Here is a 21,929-nt window from a genome sequence, read left to right as displayed (position 1 = left end):
TTTCATTTTAAACTTTTGGCATAGGCGTACCCGCCGACGCTACTTCATGGACCACAATTCTTTGGGGTAACACGCTGGTAGGACTAGCAGAGTGCGGCCAATCGGATTTTTGTTTATATTCAGGCTCCCTTGAGCCGGTGGGGCTGACGAGCCCCTGGCTACGCACCTGCGCGCCTTGAGTGGTACTTTACCTGAGAATATTTTTTGGCAGCCTACGCAGCAACCCTACACACATACCTACTCCCTGCTGACGAGAGGCAACTACCTCGAAACACGTGTCCAGGGATGGCTAACACGACATTCATTTTCATTTTAAACTTTTGGCATAGGCGTACCCGCCGACGCTACTTCATGGACCACAATTCTTTGGGGTAACACGCTGGTAGGACAAGCAGAGTGCGGCCAATCGGATTTTTGTTTATATTCAGGCTCCCTTGAGCCGGTGGGGCTGACGAGCCCATGGCTACGCACCTGCGCGCCTTGAGTGGTACTTTACCTGAGAATATTTTTTGGCAGCCTACGCAGCAACCCTACACACATACCTACTCCCTGCTGACGAGAGGCAACTACCTCGAAACATGTGTCCAGGGATGGCTCACGCGACATTCATTTTCATTTTAAACTTTTGGCATAGGCGTACCGGCCGCCGCTACTTCATGGACCACAATTCTTTGGGGTAACACGCTGGTAGGACTAGCAGAGTGCGGCCAATCGGATTTTTGTTTATATTCAGGCTCCCTTGAGCCGGTGGGGCTGACGAGCCCATGGCTAAACACCTGCGCGCCTTGAGTGGTACTTTACCTGAGAATATTTTTTGGCAGCCTACGCAGCAACCCTACACACATACCTACTCCCTGCTGACGAGAGGCAACTACCTTGAAACACGTGTCCAGGGATGGCTAACGCGACATTCATTTTCATTTTAAACTTTTGGCATAGGCGTACCCGCCGACGCTACTTCATGGACCACAATTCTTTGGGGTAACACGCTGGTAGGACTAGCAGAGTGCGGCCAATCGGATTTTTGTTTATATTCAGGCTCCCTTGAGCCGGTGGGGCTGACGAGCCCATGGCTACGCACCTGCGCGCCTTGAGTGGTACTTTACCTGAGAATATTTTTTGGCAGCCTACGCAGCAACCCTACACACATACCTACTCCCTGCTTACCAGAGGCAACTACATCGAAACACGTGTCCAGGGATGGCTAACGCGACATTCATTTTCATTTTAAACTTTTGGCATAGGCGTACCCGCCGACGCTACTTCATGGACCACAATTCTTTGGGGTAACACGCTGGTAGGACTAGCAGAGTGCGGCCAATCGGATTTTTGTTTATATTCAGGCTCCCTTGAGCCGGTGGGGCTGACGAGCCCATGGCTACGTCCCTGCGCGCCTTGAGTGGTACTTTACCTGAGAATATTTTTTGGCAGCCTACGCAGCAACCCTACGCACATACCTACTCCCTGCTGACGAGAGGCAACTACCTCGAAACACGTGTCCAGGGATGGCTAACGCGACATTCATTTTCATTTTAAACTTTTGGCATAGGCGTACCCGCCGACGGTACTTCATGGACCACAATTCTTTGGGGTAACACGCTGGTAGGACTAGCAGAGTGCAGCCAATCGGATTTTTGTTTATATTCAGGCTCCCTTGAGCCGGTGGGGCTGACGAGCCCATGGCTACGCACCTGCGCGCCTTGAGTAGTACTTTCTCTGAGAATATTTTTTGGCAGCCTACGCAGCAACCCTACACACATACCTACTCCCTGCTGACAAGAGGCAACTACCTCGAAACACGTGTCCAGGGATGGCTAACGCGACATTCATTTTCATTTTAATCTTTTGGCATAGGCGTACCCGCCGACGCTACTTCATGGACCACAATTCTGTGGGGTAACACGCTGGTAGGACTAGAAGAGTGCGGCCAATCGGATTTTTGTTTATATTCAGGCTCCCTTGAGCCGGTGGGGCTGACGAGCCCATGGCTACGCACCTGCGCTCCTTGAGTGGTACTTTACCTGAGAATATTTTTTGGCAGCCTACGCAGCAACCCTACACACATACCTACTCCCTGCTGATGAGAGGCAACTACCTCGAAACACGTGTCCAGGGATGGCTAACGCGACATTCATTTTCATTTTAAACTTTTGGCGTAGGCGTACCGGCCGACGCTACTTCATGGACCACAATTCTTTGGGGTAACACGCTGGTAGGACTAGCAGAGTGCGGCCAATCGGATTTTTGTTTATATTCAGGCTCCCTTGAGCCGGTGGGGCTGACGAGCCCATGGCTACGCACCTGCGCGCCTTGAGTGGTACTTTACCTGAGAATATTTTTTGGCAGCCTACGCAGCAACCCTACACACATACCTACTCCCTGCTGATGAGAGGCAACTACCTCGAAACACGTGTCCAGGGATGGCTAACGCGACATTCATTTTCATTTTAAACTTTTGGCATAGGCGTACCCGCCGACGCTACTTCATGGACCACAATTCTTTGGGGTAACACGCTGGTACGACTAGCAGAGTGCGGCCAATCGGATTTTTGTTTATATTCAGGCTCCCTTGAGCCGGTGGGGCTGACGAGCCCATGGCTACGCACCTGCGCGCCTTGAGTGGTACTTTACCTGAGAATATTTTTTGGCAGCCTACGCAGCAACCCTACACACATACCTACTCCCTGCTGACGAGAGGCAACTACCTCGAAACACGTGTCCAGGGATGGCTAACGCGACATTCATTTTCATTTTAAACTTTTGGCATAGGCGTACCGGCCGCCGCCACTTCATGGACCACAGTTCTTTGGGGTAACACGCTGGTAGGACTAGCAGAGTGCGGCCAATCGGATTTTTGTTTATATTCAGGCTCCCTTGAGCCGGTGGGGCTGACGAGCCCATGGCTAAACACCTGCGCGCCTTGAGTGGTACTTTACCTGAGAATATTTTTTGGCAGCCTACGCAGCAACCCTACACACATACCTACTCCCTGCTGACGAGAGGCAACTACCTTGAAACACGTGTCCAGGGATGGCTAACGCGACATTCATTTTCATTTTAAACTTTTGGCATAGGCGTACCCGCCGACGCTACTTCATGGACCACAATTCTTTGGGGTAACACGCTGGTAGGACTAGCAGAGTGCGGCCAATCGGATTTTTGTTTATATTCAGGCTCCCTTGAGCCGGTGGGGCTGACGAGCCCATGGCTACGCACCTGCGTGCCTTGAGTGGTACTTTACCTGAGAATATTTTTTGGCAGCCTACGCAGCAACCCTACACACATACCTACTCCCTGCTTACCAGAGGCAACTACATCGAAACACGTGTCCAGGGATGGCTAACGCGACATTCATTTTCATTTTAAACTTTTGGCATAGGCGTACCCGCCGACGCTACTTCATGGACCACAATTCTTTGGGGTAACACGCTGGTAGGACTAGCAGAGTGCGGCCAATCGGATTTTTGTTTATATTCAGGCTCCCTTGAGCCGGTGGGGCTGACGAGCCCATGGCTACGTCCCTGCGCGCCTTGAGTGGTACTTTACCTGAGAATATTTTTTGGCAGCCTACGCAGCAACCCTACACACATACCTACTCCCTGCTGACGAGAGGCAACTACCTCGAAACACGTGTCCAGGGATGGCTAACACGACATTCATTTTCATTTTAAACTTTTGGCATAGGCGTACCCGCCGACGCTACTTCATGGACCACAATTCTTTGGGGTAACACGCTGGTAGGACAAGCAGAGTGCGGCCAATCGGATTTTTGTTTATATTCAGGCTCCCTTGAGCCGGTGGGGCTGACGAGCCCATGGCTACGCACCTGCGCGCCTTGAGTGGTACTTTACCTGAGAATATTTTTTGGCAGCCTACGCAGCAACCCTACACACATACCTACTCCCTGCTGACGAGAGGCAACTACCTCGAAACATGTGTCCAGGGATGGCTCACGCGACATTCATTTTCATTTTAAACTTTTGGCATAGGCGTACCGGCCGCCGCTACTTCATGGACCACAATTCTTTGGGGTAACACGCTGGTAGGACTAGCAGAGTGCGGCCAATCGGATTTTTGTTTATATTCAGGCTCCCTTGAGCCGGTGGGGCTGACGAGCCCATGGCTAAACACCTGCGCGCCTTGAGTGGTACTTTACCTGAGAATATTTTTTGGCAGCCTACGCAGCAACCCTACACACATACCTACTCCCTGCTGACGAGAGGCAACTACCTTGAAACACGTGTCCAGGGATGGCTAACGCGACATTCATTTTCATTTTAAACTTTTGGCATAGGCGTACCCGCCGACGCTACTTCATGGACCACAATTCTTTGGGGTAACACGCTGGTAGGACTAGCAGAGTGCGGCCAATCGGATTTTTGTTTATATTCAGGCTCCCTTGAGCCGGTGGGGCTGACGAGCCCATGGCTACGCACCTGCGCGCCTTGAGTGGTACTTTACCTGAGAATATTTTTTGGCAGCCTACGCAGCAACCCTACACACATACCTACTCCCTGCTTACCAGAGGCAACTACATCGAAACACGTGTCCAGGGATGGCTAACGCGACATTCATTTTCATTTTAAACTTTTGGCATAGGCGTACCCGCCGACGCTACTTCATGGACCACAATTCTTTGGGGTAACACGCTGGTAGGACTAGCAGAGTGCGGCCAATCGGATTTTTGTTTATATTCAGGCTCCCTTGAGCCGGTGGGGCTGACGAGCCCATGGCTACGTCCCTGCGCGCCTTGAGTGGTACTTTACCTGAGAATATTTTTTGGCAGCCTACGCAGCAACCCTACGCACATACCTACTCCCTGCTGACGAGAGGCAACTACCTCGAAACACGTGTCCAGGGATGGCTAACGCGACATTCATTTTCATTTTAAACTTTTGGCATAGGCGTACCCGCCGACGGTACTTCATGGACCACAATTCTTTGGGGTAACACGCTGGTAGGACTAGCAGAGTGCAGCCAATCGGATTTTTGTTTATATTCAGGCTCCCTTGAGCCGGTGGGGCTGACGAGCCCATGGCTACGCACCTGCTCGCCTTGAGTAGTACTTTCTCTGAGAATATTTTTTGGCAGCCTACGCAGCAACCCTACACACATACCTACTCCCTGCTGACAAGAGGCAACTACCTCGAAACACGTGTCCAGGGATGGCTAACGCGACATTCATTTTCATTTTAATCTTTTGGCATAGGCGTACCCGCCGACGCTACTTCATGGACCACAATTCTGTGGGGTAACACGCTGGTAGGACTAGCAGAGTGCGGCCAATCGGATTTTTGTTTATATTCAGGCTCCCTTGAGCCGGTGGGGCTGACGAGCCCATGGCTACGCACCTGCGCTCCTTGAGTGGTACTTTACCTGAGAATATTTTTTGGCAGCCTACGCAGCAACCCTACACACATACCTACTCCCTGCTGACGAGAGGCAACTACCTCGAAACACGTGTCCAGGGATGGCTAACGCGACTGTTAGAAAAGGTAGATGGACCGGGAGGGTCGGCCGGGGTCAGGAGGAGAGGTCTCCGGGGAGAGCCGTCTCCAGCGATCGTACAGACAAGTAACTTCCCCCCCACAGACAGATATCACACACGGATAAGGTTCAGTGTTCTTTATAAGCACTTATTTAAGGTACGGTTAAAGGGTACAAGGAGGTCTGGACTCAGGGGTCCCCTCGATTAGAGTCTCGCAAGGTAGGGAAGGGGGTAGCGGGACAGTCTATTTACCAATCAGGTAGTTCGGATGAGATGATGATGAGCTCACAATCCTCGAGCTTGGTGGTTGGGTGGTATGGGCCGCGGCAGCGCCAGCAGGTCCCGGTGTGGATGGTCGATACAACGGGCCGCGGCAGCGCCAGCAGGTCCCCGGAAGATATACGGTCCGCGGCAGCGCCAGCAGGTCCCGGTGAGGATGGTCGTTACAACGGGCCGCGGCAGCGCCAGCAGGTCCCAGGAAGAGGACTGTTGCAGAAGGCCGCGGCAGCGCCAGCAGGTCCCGGTGAGGATGGTCGTTACAACGGGCCGCGGCAGCGCCAGCAGGTCCCAGGAAGATGAAGGTTGCAGAAGGCCGCGGCAGCGCCAGCAGGCAGGACGATGGTTCACAAGAGCGGGCTACGGCAGCGCCAGTAGACCGTCAGGGTTGAGTTCACTCGGTGTCTCTCGACTCCAGGATACAACTGCCTTCCTGCTCCGGAGCTGCCTCAGTTATAGGGCTGGTGCCCTTTGATGTCCGGACCCTCGCACTTGGAGGTCGGAGGGTCCGGGATGAAGGTGTCCAGACACCCAGCAGGGGGTGGAGCCAGTGCCTGGGGGAGCTGGGGGCGATCGGCACCTGGCGGGGGAGAGCCCTTGACACTTCGTTCTCCCATTGACCTGCCAAGTGGTCCGCTCACCTCCTGGGTGGATGGTGGTGCCGGGATGTCGGGGCCGGCCAGGCCCGGGGTTAGGGTCGAGGGGAGGCCATGCGGCCGCATGGTGCAGGGCCCAAGATGGCGGCTTGACCCGGCCGGGAAAGCCGGTGGGGCTGGACCCCGTGATGAGTAGGGGTCCGAGGGCAGAGGGTCCGTCGGGAGACGGAGTACAGGTGCTTGTTGCGGGGATATGCCAGGTGGGCCGGAGTTCGGGCCCTGTCGAGCGGGGAGGGAGCAAGCCGTCTGTGAGGCCTGTCCAACATGCGTCCCCCCCAGCTGAAGGCGGGGAGAGTCACCCATCTCCTTGGGGACTCTCTTCGTCGAGGCGGAAAAAGCGGGACAGGCCATCTGCGTTGGCGTGGTCTTGGCCTGGTCGGTGCTCCACGGTTAAGTCCATTCCCTGCAGGGAAATGGACCAGCGCAAGAGTTTTGGGTTCTCCCCCCGCATCTGCATCAGCCATTGCAGGGGTCGATGGTCGGTTTGTACCCGGAAGTGGGTACCGAAGAGATAGGGTCGGAGCTTTTTGAGGGCCCACACTACTGCAAAGGCCTCCCTCTCGATGGTGCTCCAACGCTGTTCTCGGGCCAGGAGACGTCGGCTGATGAAGGCCACCGGCTGGTCATGACCTTCGGGGTTCAACTGAGAGAGGACGGCCCCGATGCCGTGGTCGGAGGCGTCGGTCTGCACCACAAATTCCCGACTGTAATCGGGGGCCTGGAGCACCGGGGCGGTGCACAGGGCGGCCTTCAGCTCCTCGAAGGCCGCTTGACAATCAGGAGTCCAGTTGACCCGCTTCGGCTGGTTCTTGGATGTGAGACCCGTGAGGGGCCCCACGATGCTGCCGTAGTCCTTCACGAACCGCCGGTAGTAGCCGGTGAGCCCCAAGAAGGCTCGGACCTCGGTCTGGGTGACGGGGGGCTGCCAGGACTGGATGGCAGCAATCTTAAGTTGTAGTGGGGCCACCAGCCCGCTCCCCACTTGGTGCCCAAGGTAGGTCACAGACCCTTGGCCAATCTGGCACTTGCCGGCCTTAATGGTGAGGCCGGCCCGCTGCAGGGCTTGTAGGACCTCTTGGAGGTGACGGAGGTGGTCGGTCCAGTGGCGGCTGTATACAGCGATATCGTCCAGGTAGGCAGCGCTGAATTCTTCAAGCCCTGCCAGGACCTGGTTCACAAGGCGTTGGAACGTGGCGGGGGCATTCTTCATGCCAAAGGGCATGACCTTAAATTGATAGTGGCCATCGGGGGTAGAGAAGGCTGACCGTTCCTGAGCCCTGGGTGTGAGGCCGATCTGCCAGTAGCCCGCCGTTAGGTCGAAGATACTAAGGTAGCGGGCGGCCCCCAGCCGGTCGATCAGCTCGTCTGCTCGGGGGATGGGATGAGCGTCGGTCCGGGTGACAGCGTTCAAGCCCCGGTAGTCGAGGCAGAATCTCAGTTCAGGGGCGGAGCCGGGGGCAGCGGCCTTGGGAACTAATACGACCGGACTGGCCCAGGGACTGTCCGAGGGCTCGATGACCCCGATCGTGAGCATCTTGGCCACTTCCTCCTGTATGCAGGCCCGTACCCGATCTGGTACGCGGTAGGCCCGGTGCCGGACAGGGGGACTGTCCCCGGTGTCTACGTCGTGCAAACACCAGGGGGTGACCCCGGGGGTGAGGGAGAACAGGGCAGCGAACTGCAGCAGGAGGTTCCGGCAGTCCTGGCGTTGCTCCGAAGTGAGGGCGTCAGAGAGCCGGACCCCGTCCACGGAGCCGTCCTTCTCCTGAGTCTTCAGGAGATCCGGGAGGGGCTCGGAGTCTTCTTCTGTGCCACTGTCTGTAGCCATCAAGAGGCTTAGTTCGGAGCGCACAAAGTGCGGTTTGAGCCGGTTGGTGTGGAGGACCCGAAGGGGGTTCCGGGAGGACCCCATGTCGATGAGGTAAGTGACGGGGCTTTTGCGCTCGACCACTTTGAAGGGCCCCGTCCACTTATCTTGCAGGGCACATGGTTCGGTGGGGGACATCACCCATACTTGCTGCCCAGGCTCGAATTCAACGGAGGAGGCATTGTGATCATACCACCTCTTCATGTCCTCCTGGCTGGCCTCGAGGTTCGCCTTGGCCATCTCCCTGAAGCGCCGGGTCTGGTTTCGTAAGGCCAGGATGTATTTGAAGACGTCTGGAGGGGTCGTTAGGGGGGCCATCTCCCAACCTTCCTTGACTAGGCTGAGGGGCCCTCGCACAGGGTGTCCGTATAGGAGTTCAAAGGGGCTAAAACCGAGGGACTTCTGGGGAACTTCCCGGTAGGCGAAGAGGAGGCACGGGAGCAGTACATCCCACTGGCGACGGAGAGGTTCTTCCAATCCCCCAATCATCCCTTTGAGATTGCGGTTAAAACGCTCCACTAGTCCGTTCCCTTGGGGGTGATAGGGGGTCGTGAATCTGTAGGTGACCCCGCATTGTTGCCAGAGGGACTTCATGTATTTTGATATGAAATTCGTGCCTCGGTCGCTGACGACTTCTCGGGGGAAGCCTACCCAGGAGAAGATCCCCATCAGGGCCCGGCCAACCACTGGAGCGGTCACTGTCCGTAGGGGCACCGCCTCGGGGTAGTGGGTGGCATGGTCCACTAGTACCAAGATGAACCTGTGTCCTTGTGCCGTGCGGGGGTCCAGAGGTCCCACAATGTCTATCCCCACCCTCTCGAACGGGGTGGTGACCACCGGGAAGGGTTGTAGAGGGGCCTTCAGCTTCCGGCCACTCTTCCCGCTGGCTTGGCATGTGGGGCACGATCGGCAGTGGTTCAGGACGTCATTCCTCATTTTCGGCCAAAAAAAGTGGGTCACCAGGCGACTGTACGTTTTGTCCTGGCCCAGGTGTCCAGCCAGGGGGACATCGTGGGCTAGGTTGAGCAGAAAGTCTCGGAAGCGGAGCGGTACCACCAGAACTCGACCGGCCCCCAGCTCGGCGATTCTTTGCTCGCTGTAGAGCAGGTCGTTATCCCAGTAGACCCAGTGGGTTCCGGTGGTGTCCCCGGCGGTTTGGGTGCTGGCTTGCTGGCGGAGTCCCTCGAGGGAGGGACAGGTCTTTTGTTCCTGGCGGAACTGTTCTTGGGTGGGCCCCCCTTCTTGCCGCCACTGAGCCAGATCCGGAAGGTCCTGGTGTTGCGCGTCTTCTTCGGTAGTCGGGTCCGGGAGGTCGGACTCGCCGTTGTCCTCTACGGGGGCAACCGGGGGCGGAGGTGCTGGCCATTCGGTGTCTTCTGATCGGGGGGCGGCACGGGCGGCCATGGATCGGGTGGTTATGCAGGCCCAGTCCGGGAGGCCCAGCATCCCCAAGTGCTCTCTTCTCTCGACGGTGGCCCACGGGGAACTCTCGAGGTCATTCCCCAGGAGGCAGTCCACGGGGGCATCGTCCCGGACCGTCACCTTCAGTAGGCCGGAGACCCCTCCCCATTCAAACGGGACGCAGGCCATCTTACACATGCTCTCAGAGTTATCTGCCGAGCGGACGGGGCAGAGAATGTTCGGCAGGATCTGCTCGGGCTTCACCAGGTGACAGCGGACGGCCGTCACGCTGGCGCCGGTGTCACGCAAGGCCTCGGCTCTCTGTCCATTAATGGTCACCCACTGACCGTATTTTCTGGTGTTGGCGGGTAGGGGAGCCCGCGGAACCATGTCCCTTCCCCCTAAGCATGCCAGGACCATGGCGGCCGGTTCCCACCCTTGCTGGTCCGGCTCATACTCCTCGGGTCCCTCCGATTATTGCTCTTCCCCCAGGGCAGCGGCAGCTACCTGGCGGGGCTTGGGTGGTTGTATTCTTCTAATTTCTCCATTCGGAACTTCTCGGTGGAGCTGCTATCTTTGGTCGACATCGTGCTTTGTCGTGGGGTGAGCTACTCTCTGTACGATTACGCGTTGATTCGGATCGCGCCGCTGGCCACCAATGTTAGAAAAGGTAGATGGACCGGGAGGGTCGGCCGGGGTCAGGAGGAGAGGTCTCCGGGGAGAGCCGTCTCCAGCGATCGTACAGACAAGTAACTTCCCCCCCACAGACAGATATCACACACGGATAAGGTTCAGTGTTCTTTATAAGCACTTATTTAAGGTACGGTTAAAGGGTACAAGGAGGTCTGGACTCAGGGGTCCCCTCGATTAGAGTCTCGCAAGGTAGGGAAGGGGGTAGCGGGACAGTCTATTTACCAATCAGGTAGTTCGGATGAGATGATGATGAGCTCACAATCCTCGAGCTTGGTGGTTGGGTGGTATGGGCCGCGGCAGCGCCAGCAGGTCCCGGTGTGGATGGTCGATACAACGGGCCGCGGCAGCGCCAGCAGGTCCCCGGAAGATATACGGTCCGCGGCAGCGCCAGCAGGTCCCGGTGAGGATGGTCGTTACAACGGGCCGCGGCAGCGCCAGCAGGTCCCAGGAAGAGGACTGTTGCAGAAGGCCGCGGCAGCGCCAGCAGGTCCCGGTGAGGATGGTCGTTACAACGGGCCGCGGCAGCGCCAGCAGGTCCCAGGAAGATGAAGGTTGCAGAAGGCCGCGGCAGCGCCAGCAGGCAGGACGATGGTTCACAAGAGCGGGCTACGGCAGCGCCAGTAGACCGTCAGGGTTGAGTTCACTCGGTGTCTCTCGACTCCAGGATACAACTGCCTTCCTGCTCCGGAGCTGCCTCAGTTATAGGGCTGGTGCCCTTTGATGTCCGGACCCTCGCACTTGGAGGTCGGAGGGTCCGGGATGAAGGTGTCCAGACACCCAGCAGGGGGTGGAGCCAGTGCCTGGGGGAGCTGGGGGCGATCGGCACCTGGCGGGGGAGAGCCCTTGACACTTCGTTCTCCCATTGACCTGCCAAGTGGTCCGCTCACCTCCTGGGTGGATGGTGGTGCCGGGATGTCGGGGCCGGCCAGGCCCGGGGTTAGGGTCGAGGGGAGGCCATGCGGCCGCGTGGTGCAGGGCCCAAGATGGCGGCTTGACCCGGCCGGGAAAGCCGGTGGGGCTGGACCCCGTGATGAGTAGGGGTCCGAGGGCAGAGGGTCCGTCGGGAGACGGAGTACAGGTGCTTGTTGCGGGGATATGCCAGGTGGGCCGGAGTTCGGGCCCTGTCGAGCGGGGAGGGAGCAAGCCGTCTGTGAGGCCTGTCCAACAGCGACATTCATTTTCATTTTAAACTTTTGGCGTAGGCGTACCGGCCGACGCTACTTCATGGACCACAATTCTTTGGGGTAACACGCTGGTAGGACTAGCAGAGTGCGGCCAATCGGATTTTTGTTTATATTCAGGCTCCCTTGAGCCGGTGGGGCTGACGAGCCCATGGCTACGCACCTGCGCGCCTTGAGTGGTACTTTACCTGAGAATATTTTTTGGCAGCCTACGCAGCAACCCTACACACATACCTACTCCCTGCTGACGAGAGGCAACTACCTCGAAACACGTGTCCAGGGATGGCTAACGCGACATTCATTTTCATTTTAAACTTTTGGCATAGGCGTACCCGCCGACGCTACTTCATGGACCACAATTCTTTGGGGTAACACGCTGGTAGGACTAGCAGAGTGCGGCCAATCGGATTTTTGTTTATATTCAGGCTCCCTTGAGCCGGTGGGGCTGACGAGCCCATGGCTAAACACCTGCGCGCCTTGAGTGGTACTTTACCTGAGAATATTTTTTGGCAGCCTACGCAGCAACCCTACACACATACCTACTCCCTGCTGACGAGAGGCAACTACCTTGAAACACGTGTCCAGGGATGGCTAACGCGACATTCATTTTCATTTTAAACTTTTGGCATAGGCGTACCCGCCGACGCTACTTCATGGACCAAAATTCTTTGGGGTAACACGCTGGTAGGACTAGCAGAGTGCGGCCAATCGGATTTTTGTTTATATTCAGGCTCCCTTGAGCCGGTGGGGCTGACGAGCCCATGGCTACGCACCTGCGCGCCTTGAGTGGTACTTTACCTGAGAATATTTTTTGGCAGCCTACGCAGCAACCCTACACACATACCTACTCCCTGCTTACCAGAGGCAACTACATCGAAACACGTGTCCAGGGATGGCTAACGCGACATTCATTTTCATTTTAAACTTTTGGCATAGGCGTACCCGCCGACGCTACTTCATGGACCACAATTCTTTGGGGTAACACGCTGGTAGGACTAGCAGAGTGCGGCCAATCGGATTTTTGTTTATATTCAGGCTCCCTTGAGCCGGTGGGGCTGACGAGCCCATGGCTACGTCCCTGCGGGCCTTGAGTGGTACTTTACCTGAGAATATTTTTTGGCAGCCTACGCAGCAACCCTACGCACATACCTACTCCCTGCTGACGAGAGGCAACTACCTCGAAACACGTGTCCAGGGATGGCTAACGCGACATTCATTTTCATTTTAAACTTTTGGCATAGGCGTACCCGCCGACGGTACTTCATGGACCACAATTCTTTGGGGTAACACGCTGGTAGGACTAGCAGAGTGCAGCCAATCGGATTTTTGTTTATATTCAGGCTCCCTTGAGCCGGTGGGGCTGACGAGCCCATGGCTACGCACCTGCGCGCCTTGAGTAGTACTTTCTCTGAGAATATTTTTTGGCAGCCTACGCAGCAACCCTACACACATACCTACTCCCTGCTGACAAGAGGCAACTACCTCGAAACACGTGTCCAGGGATGGCTAACGCGACATTCATTTTCATTTTAAACTTTTGGCATAGGCGTACCCGCCGACGCTACTTCATGGACCACAATTCTGTGGGGTAACACGCTGGTAGGACTAGCAGAGTGCGGCCAATCGGATTTTTGTTTATATTCAGGCTCCCTTGAGCCGGTGGGGCTGACGAGCCCATGGCTACGCACCTGCGCTCCTTGAGTGGTACTTTACCTGAGAATATTTTTTGGCAGCCTACGCAGCAACTCTACACACATACCTACTCCCTGCTGACGAGAGGCAACTACCTCGACACACGTGTCCAGGGATGGCTAACGCGACATTCATTTTCATTTTAAACTTTTGGCGTAGGCGTACCGGCCGACGCTACTTCATGGACCACAATTCTTTGGGGTAACACGCTGGTAGGACTAGCAGAGTGCGGCCAATCGGATTTTTGTTTATATTCAGGCTCCCTTGAGCCGGTGGGGCTGACGAGCCCATGGCTACGCACCTGCGCGCCTTGAGAGGTACTTTACCTGAGAATATTTTTTGGCAGCCTACGCAGCAACCCTACACACATACCTACTCCCTGCTGACGAGAGGCAACTACCTCGAAACACGTGTCCAGGGATGGCTAACGCGACATTCATTTTCATTTTAAACTTTTGGCATAGGCGTACCCGCCGACGCTACTTCATGGACCACAATTCTTTGGGGTAACACGCAGGTAGGACTAGCAGAGTGCGGCCAATCGGATTTTTGTTTATATTCAGGCTCCCTTGAGCCGGTGGGGCTGACGAGCCCATGGCTACGCACCTGCGCGCCTTGAGTGGTACTTTACCTGAGAATATTTTTTGGCAGCCTACGCAGCAACCCTACACACATACCTACTCCCTGCTGACGAGAGGCAACTACCTCGAAACACGTGTCCAGGGATGGCTAACGCGACATTCATTTTCATTTTAAACTTTTGGCATAGGCGTACCCGCCGACGCTACTTCATGGACCACAAATCTTTGGGGTAACACGCTGGTAGGACTAGCAGAGTGCGGCCAATCGGATTTTTGTTTATATTCAGGCTTCCTTGAGCCGGTGGGGCTGACGAGCCCATGGCTACGCACCTGCGCGCCTTGAGTGGTACTTTACCTGAGAATATTTTTGGCAGCCTACGCAGCAACCCTACACACATACCTACTCCCTGCTGACGAGAGGCAACTACCTCGAAACACGTGTCCAGGGATGGCTAACGCGACATTCATTTTCATTTTAAACTTTTGGCATAGGCGTACCCGCCGACGCTACTTCATGGACCACAATTCTTTGGGGTAACACGCTGGTAGGACTAGCAGAGTGCGGCCAATCGGATTTTTGTTTATATTCAGGCTCCCTTGAGCCGGTGGGGCTGACGAGCCCATGGCTACGCACCTGCGCGCCTTGAGTGGTACTTTACCTGAGAATATTTTTTGGCAGCCTACGCAGCAACCCTACACACATACCTACTCCCTGCTGACGAGAGGCAACTACCTCGAAACACGTGTCCAGGGATGGCTAACGCGACATTCATTTTCATTTTAAACTTTTGGCATAGGCGTACCCGCCGACGCTACTTCATGGACCACAATTCTTTGGGGTAACACGCTGGTAGGACTAGCAGAGTGCGGCCAATCGGATTTTTGTTTATATTTAGGCTCCCTTGAGCCGGTGGGGCTGACAAGCCCATGGCTACGCACCTGCGCGCCTTGAGTGGTACTTTACCTGAGAATATTTTTTGGCAGCCTACGCAGCAACCCTACACACATACCTACTCCCTGCTGACGAGAGGCAACTACCTCGAAACACGTGTCCAGGGATGGCTAACGCGACATTTATTTTCATTTTAAACTTTTGGCATAGGCGTACCCGCCGACGCTACGTCATGGACCACAATTCTTTGGGGTAACACGCTGGTAGGACTAGCAGAGTGCGGCCAATCGGATTTTTGTTTATATTCAGGCTCCCTTGAGCCGGTGGGGCTGACGAGCCCATGGCTACGCACCTGCACGCCTTGAGTGGTACTTTACCTGAGAATATTTTTTGGCAGCGTACGCAGCAACCCTACACACATACCTACTCCCTGCTGACGAGAGGCAACTACCTCGAAACACGTGTCCAGGGATGGCTAACGCGACATTCATTTTCATTTTAAACTTTTGGCATAGGTGTACCCGCCGACGCTACTTCATGGACCACAATTCTTAGGGGTAACACGCTGGTAGGACTAGCAGAGTGCGGCCAATCGGATTTTTGTTTATATTCAGGCTCCCTTGAGCCGGTGGGGCTGACGAGCCCATGGCTACGCACCTGCGCGCCTTGAGTGGTACTTTACCTGAGAATATTTTTTGGCAGCCTACGCAGCAACCCTACACACATACCTACTCCCTGCTGACGAGAGGCAACTACCTCGAAACACGTGTCCAGGGATGGCTAACGCGACATTCATTTTCATTTTAAACTTTAGACATAGGCGTACCCGCCGACGCTACTTCATGGACCACAATTCTTTGGGGTAACACGCTGGTAGGACTAGCAGAGTGCGGCCAATCGGATTTTTGTTTATATTCAGGCTCCCTTGAGCCGGTGGGGCTGACGAGCCCATGGCTACGCACCTGCGCGCCTTGAGTGGTACTTTACCTGAGAATATTTTTTGGCAGCCTACGCAGCAACCCTACACACATACCTACTCCCTGCTGACGAGAGGCAACTACATCGAAACACGTGTCCAGGGATGGCTAACGCGACATTCATTTTATTTTTAAACTTTTGGCATAGGCGTACCCGCCGACGCTACTTCATGGACCACAATTCTTTGGGGTAACACGCTGGTAGGACTAGCAGAGTGCGGCCAATCGGATTTTTGTTTATATTCAGGCTCCCTTGAGCCGGTGGGGCTGACGAGCCCATGGCTACGCACCTGCGCGCCTTGAGTGGTACTTTACCTGAGAATATTTTTTGGCAGCCTACGCAGCAACCCTACACACATACCTACTCCCTGCTGACGAGAGGCAACTACCTCGAAACACGTGTCCAGGGATGGCTAACGCGACATTCATTTTCATTTTAAACTTTTGGCATAGGCGTACCCGCCGACGCTACTTCATGGACCACAATTCTTTGGGGTAACACGCTGGTAGGACTAGCAGAGTGCGGCCAATCGGATTTTTGTTTATATTCAGGCTCCCTTGAGCCGGTGGGGCTGACGAGCCCATGGCTACGCACCTGCGCGCCTTGAGTGGTACTTTACCTTAGAATATTTTTTGGCAGCCTACGCAGCAACCCTACACACATACCTACTGTTAGAAAGGGTAGACGGACCGGGAGGGTCGGCCGGGGTCAGGAGGAGAGGTCTCCGGGGAGAGCCGTCTCCAGCGATCGTACAGACAAGTAACTTCCCCCCCCACAGACAGATACCACACACGGATAAGGTTCAGTGTTCTTTATAAGCACTTCTTAAGGTACGGTTGAATGGTACAAGGAGGTCTGGACTCAGGGGTCCCCTCGATTCAAGTCTCTCAAAGCAGGGTAAGGGGTAGCGGGACAGTCTGTCTACCAGTCAGGTAGGTCGGATGAGATGATAACTAGCTCACAATCCTCGAGCTTGGTGGTTTAGTTGGTACGGGCCGCGGCAGCGCCAGCAGGTCCCGGTTGAGATGGTCGGTACACGGTCCGCGGCAGCACCAGCAGGTCCCGGAAAGATGGTCGATGTACGGTCCGCGGCAGCGCCAGCAGGTCCCGGTGAGGATGGTCGATGCAACGGGCCGCGGCAGCGCCAGCAGGTCCCGACGAAGATGGTCGTTACAACGGGCCGCGGCAGCGCCAGCAGGTCCCGACTAGGATGGATGTTGCAGAAGGCCGCGGCAGCGCCAGCAGGCAGGACGATGGTTCACAAGAGCGGGCTACGGCAGCGCCAGTAGTCCGTCAAGGCTGAGTTCTCTCGGTGTCTCTCGACTCCAGGATACAACTGCCTTCCTGCTCCGGAGCTGCCCCAGTTATAGGGCAGGCGCCCTTTGATGTCCGGACCCTCGCACTTGGAGGTCGGAGGGCCCGGGATGAAGGTGTCCAGACACCCAGCAGGGGGTGGAGCCAGCGCCTGGGGGAGCTGGAGGCGATCGGCACCTGGCGGGGGAAGAGCTCTTGACACTTCGTTCTCCCATTGCCCTGCCAAGTGGTCCGCTCACCTCCTGGGTGGAGGGTGGTGCCGGGATGTCGGGGCCGGCCAGGCCCGGGGTTAGGGTCGGGCCGAGGCCACGCGGCCTCGTGGTGCAGGGCCCAAGATGGCGGCTTGAACCGGCCGGGGGAGCCGGTGGGGCTGGGCCCCGTGATGAGTAGAGGTCCGAGGGCAGAAGATCCGTCGGGAGACGGGGCACAGGTGCTTTTCGTGGGTTATGCCTGGTGGGCCGGAGCTCGGGCCCTGTCGTGCGGGGAGGGAGCAAGCCCTTCGTGTGGCCTGTCCAACATGCGTCCCCCCCAGCTGAAGGCGGGGAGAGTCACCCATCTCCTTGGGGACTCTCTTCGTCGAGGCGGAAAAAGCGGGACAGGCCATCCGCGTTGGCGTGGTCTTGGCCTGGTCGGTGCTCCACAGTGAAGTCCATTCCCTGCAGGGAAATGGACCAGCGCAAGAGTTTTGGGTTCTCCCCCCGCATCTGCATCAGCCACTGCAGGGGTCGATGGTCGGTTTGTACCCGGAAGTGGGTACCGAAGAGATAGGGCCGGAGCTTTTTGAGGGCCCACACCACTGCGAAGGCCTCCCTCTCGATGGTGCTCCAGCGCTGTTCTCGGGCCAGGAGACGTCGACTGATGAAGGCCACCGGCTGGTCATGACCCTCGGGGTTTAGCTGAGAAAGGACGGCTCCGATGCCGTGGTCGGAGGCGTCGGTCTGTACCACGAATTCCCGACTGTAATCGGGGGCCTGGAGCACAGGGGCGGTGCACAGGGCGGCCTTCAGCTTCTCGAAGGCCGCTTGACAATCGGGGGTCCAGTTAATCCGCCTCGGCTGGTTCTTGGGCGTGAGACCCGTGAGGGGCCCCACGATGCTGCTGTAGTCTTTCACGAACCGCCGGTAGTAGCCGGTGAGCCCCAAGAAGGCTCGGACCTCGGTCTGGGTGGCGGGGGGCTGCCAGGACTGGATGGCAGCAATCTTAAGTTGTAGCGGGGCCACCAGCCCGCTTCCCACTTGGTGCCCAAGGTAGGTCACAGACCCTTGGCCAATTTGGCACTTGCCGGCCTTAATTGTGAGGCCGGCCCGCTGGAGGGCCTGTAGGACCTCTTGGAGGTGACGGAGGTGGTCGGGCCAGTGGCGGCTGTATACAGCGATATCGTCCAGGTAGGCAGCGCTGAACTCTTCGAGCCCCGCCAAGACCTGGTTCACGAGGCGTTGAAACGTGGCGGGGGCATTCTTCATGCCGAAGGGCATGACCTTGAATTGGTAGTGGCCATCGGGGGTAGAGAAGGCTGACCGTTCCTGAGCCCTGGGTGTGAGGCCGATCTGCCAGTAGCCCGCTGTTAGGTCGAAGATACTAAGGTAGCGGGCGGCCCCCAGCCGGTCGATCAGCTCGTCTGCTCGGGGAATCGGATGAGCGTCGGTCCGGGTGACAGCGTTCAAGCCCCGGTAGTCGACGCAGAATCTCAGTTCAGGTGCGGTGCCGGGGGCAGCGGCTTTGGGAACCAATACAACCGGACTGGCCCAGGGACTGTCCGAGGGCTCGATGACCCCGATTGTGAGCATCTTGGCCACTTCCTCCTGTATGCAGGCCCGTACCCGATCTGGTACGCGGTAGGCCCGGTGTCGGACAGGGGGACTGTCCCCGGTGTCCACGTCGTGCAAACACCAAGGGGTGACCCCGGGGGTGAGGGAGAACAGGGTAGCGAACTGCAGCAGGAGGTTCCGGCAGCCCTGGCGTTGCTCCGAAGTGAGGGCGTCAGAGAGCCGGACCCCGTCCACGGAGCCGTCATTCTCCTGAGTCTTCAGAAGATCCGGGAGGGGTTCGGAGTCTTCCTCTGCCCCACTGTCCGTAGCCATCAGGAGGCTGAGTTCTGAGCGCACAAAGTGTGGTTTGAGTCGGTTGGTGTGGAGGACCCGGAGGGGGTTCCGGGAGGTCCCCAGGTCGATGAGATAAGTGACGGGGCTTTTGCGCTCGATCACTTTGAAGGGCCCCGTCCACTTATCTTGCAAGGCACATGGTTCGGTGGGGGACATCACCCATACTTGTTGTCCGGGCTCGAACTCAACGGAGGAGGCATTGTGATCATACCACCTCTTCATGTCCTCCTGGCTGGCCTCGAGGTTCGCCTTGGCCATCTCTCTGAAGCGCCGGGTCTGGTTGCGTAGGGCCAGGATGTATTTGAAGACGTCTGGAGGGGTCTTTAGGGGGGCCATCTCCCAACCTTCTTTTACGAGGCTGAGGGGCCCTCGCACAGGCTGCCCGTACAGGAGTTCGAAAGGGCTAAAACCGAGGGACTTCTGGGGAACTTCTCGGTAGGCGAAGAGGAGGCACGGGAGTAGTACATCCCACTGGCGACGGAGGGGCTCTTCCAATCCCCCAATCATCCCTTTGAGAGTGCGGTTAAAACGCTCCACTAGTCCGTTCCCTTGGGGGTGATAGGGGGTCGTGAATCTGTAGGTGACCCCGCATTGTTGCCAGAGGGACTTCATGTATTTGGATATAAAGTTCGTGCCTCGGTCGCTGACGACTTCTCGGGGGAAGCCTACCCGGGAGAAGATCCCCATTAGGGCCCGGCCAACCACCGGAGCTGTCACGGTCCGTAGGGGCACCGCCTCGGGGTAGCGGGTGGCATGGTCCACCAGTACTAAGATGAACCTGTGTCCTTGTGCCGTGCGGGGGTCCAGAGGCCCCACAATGTCTATCCCCACCCTCTCGAACGGGGTGGTGACCACAGGGAAGGGTTGCAGAGGGGCTTTCAGCTTCCGGCCACTCTTCCCGCTGGCTTGGCATGTGGGGCAAGATCGGCAGTGGTTCAGGACGTAGTTCCTCATTTTCGGCCAGAAAAAGTGGGTCACTAGGCGGCTGTACGTTTTGTCCTGGCCCAGGTGTCCAGCCAGGGGGACATCGTGGGCCAGGTTGAGCAGAAAGTCTCTGAAGCGGAGAGGTACCACCAGTACTCGACCGGCCCCCAGCTCGGCAATTCTTTGCTCGCTGTATAGCAGGTCGTTATCCCAGTAGACCCAGTGAGTTCCGGTGGAGCCCCCTGCGTTCTGGGCGCTGGCTTGTTGGCGGAGTTCCTCGAGGGAGGGACAGGTCTTTTGTTCCTGGCGGAACTGTTCTTGGGTGGGCCCCCCTTCTTGACGCCACTGAGCCAGGTCAGGGAGGTCCTGGGGTTGCGCGTCCCCTTCGGTCGTCGGGTCTGGGAGGCTGGCCTCGTCGTTGTCTTCTACTGGGGCGACCGGGGGCGGAGGTGCTGGCCATTCTGGTTCTTCTGATCGAGGGACGGCACGGGCGGCCATGGACCGGGTGGTTATGCAAGCCCAGTCCGGGAGGCCCAGCATCCCCAGGTGCTCTCTTCTCTCAACGGTGGCCCACGGGGAACTCTCGAGGTCATTCCCCAGGAGGCAGTCCACGGGGGCATCGTCCCGGACCGTCACCTTCAACAGGCCGGAGACCCCTCCCCATTCGAATGGGACGCAGGCCATTTGACACATACTTTCAGAGTTGTCGGCCGAGCGGACGGGGCAGAGAATGTTCGGCAGGATCTGCTCGGGATGCACCAGGTGACAGCGGACGGCCGTCACACTGGCGCCTGTGTCGCGCAAGGCCTCGGCTCGCTGTCCATTAATGGTCACCCACTGACCGTATTTCCTGGTGTTAGCGGGTAGGGGAGCCCACGGGACCATGTCTCTTCCCCCTAAGCACGCCAGGACCATGGCGGCCGGTTCCCACTCTTGCTGGGCCGGCTCATACTCTTCTGGTTCTTCCGATGAACGCTCTTCCCCCAGGGCGGCGGCAGCTACCTGGCGGGGCTTGGGTGTTTGGTTCTGCGGGCAGCTCGGGTCATTGGCGTAGTGGCCGACTCGCTGGCATCGGTGGCACGTGACGTTGGCTCGGACCCCAGGACGCCACGGGGGGTTGCCCCGGCCGGCCGGAGGCGGGGTGCTGGTCACGGGTGTTGCTGGCAAGGCGTCTCTCCCTCGCCCCTGGCCCCCTCCTCCTCCCCGAGGACGGTGCTGGCCTTGGTTGCTTCTGTTCTGTTCGTGTGGCCCCCTCCGGCCCACTCGGGTGCTTTCCCATCGGTCAGCTTCGGCGGCGAGCTGCCGGGGGTCAGTCAGCTTACTGTCGAGGAGGTGCTGCCTGAGCTCGACGAAACAGTTGTTCGACAGGTGCTCCCATACCATAAGGTTAAAGAGTTGTTCGTAGGTGGTGACATGGCTCCCCTTTATCCAACCCTCGAAGGCACGGCAGAAATAGTTCACGTATTCTACCCAAGTTGTACCTGGGATCCGGGTGCAATCTCTGAACCTCTGGCGGTACATCTCGGGTGTGAGGCCATAGCGGGTGAGGAGGGCAGCCTTCATGTGGTCGTAGGACGACATTTGGTGATCTGGGAGCTGCAGCAGGGCATCGCGACCCTCGTTGATAAACCTCCCCCAGAGTCCGGCTCCCCAATCACTCCGGTCGATCCGGTGGGAGGTCATGGCGATCTCGTAGGCTTTAAACCACTGTTGTATGTCGTCTTCTCGGACATACTCGCGGACAACATCCTTGGGGATGTGGACTTTTTTCTCGATTGGCCCCGGGGTGTGTGGTCGCTCAGGCACCCCCAGTTCTTTATTCTGTTTCCGAAGTTCTATCTCCGCGAGTTGGCGCTCGTGCTCGAGCGTTATTTTTTTCTCCTC

The sequence above is a fragment of the Triturus cristatus genome, chromosome 11, assembly GCF_964204655.1.
Source record: "Triturus cristatus chromosome 11, aTriCri1.1, whole genome shotgun sequence".
Taxonomy (NCBI): Eukaryota; Metazoa; Chordata; class Amphibia; order Caudata; family Salamandridae; genus Triturus; species Triturus cristatus.
This window is presented reverse-complemented; position numbering follows the sequence as displayed.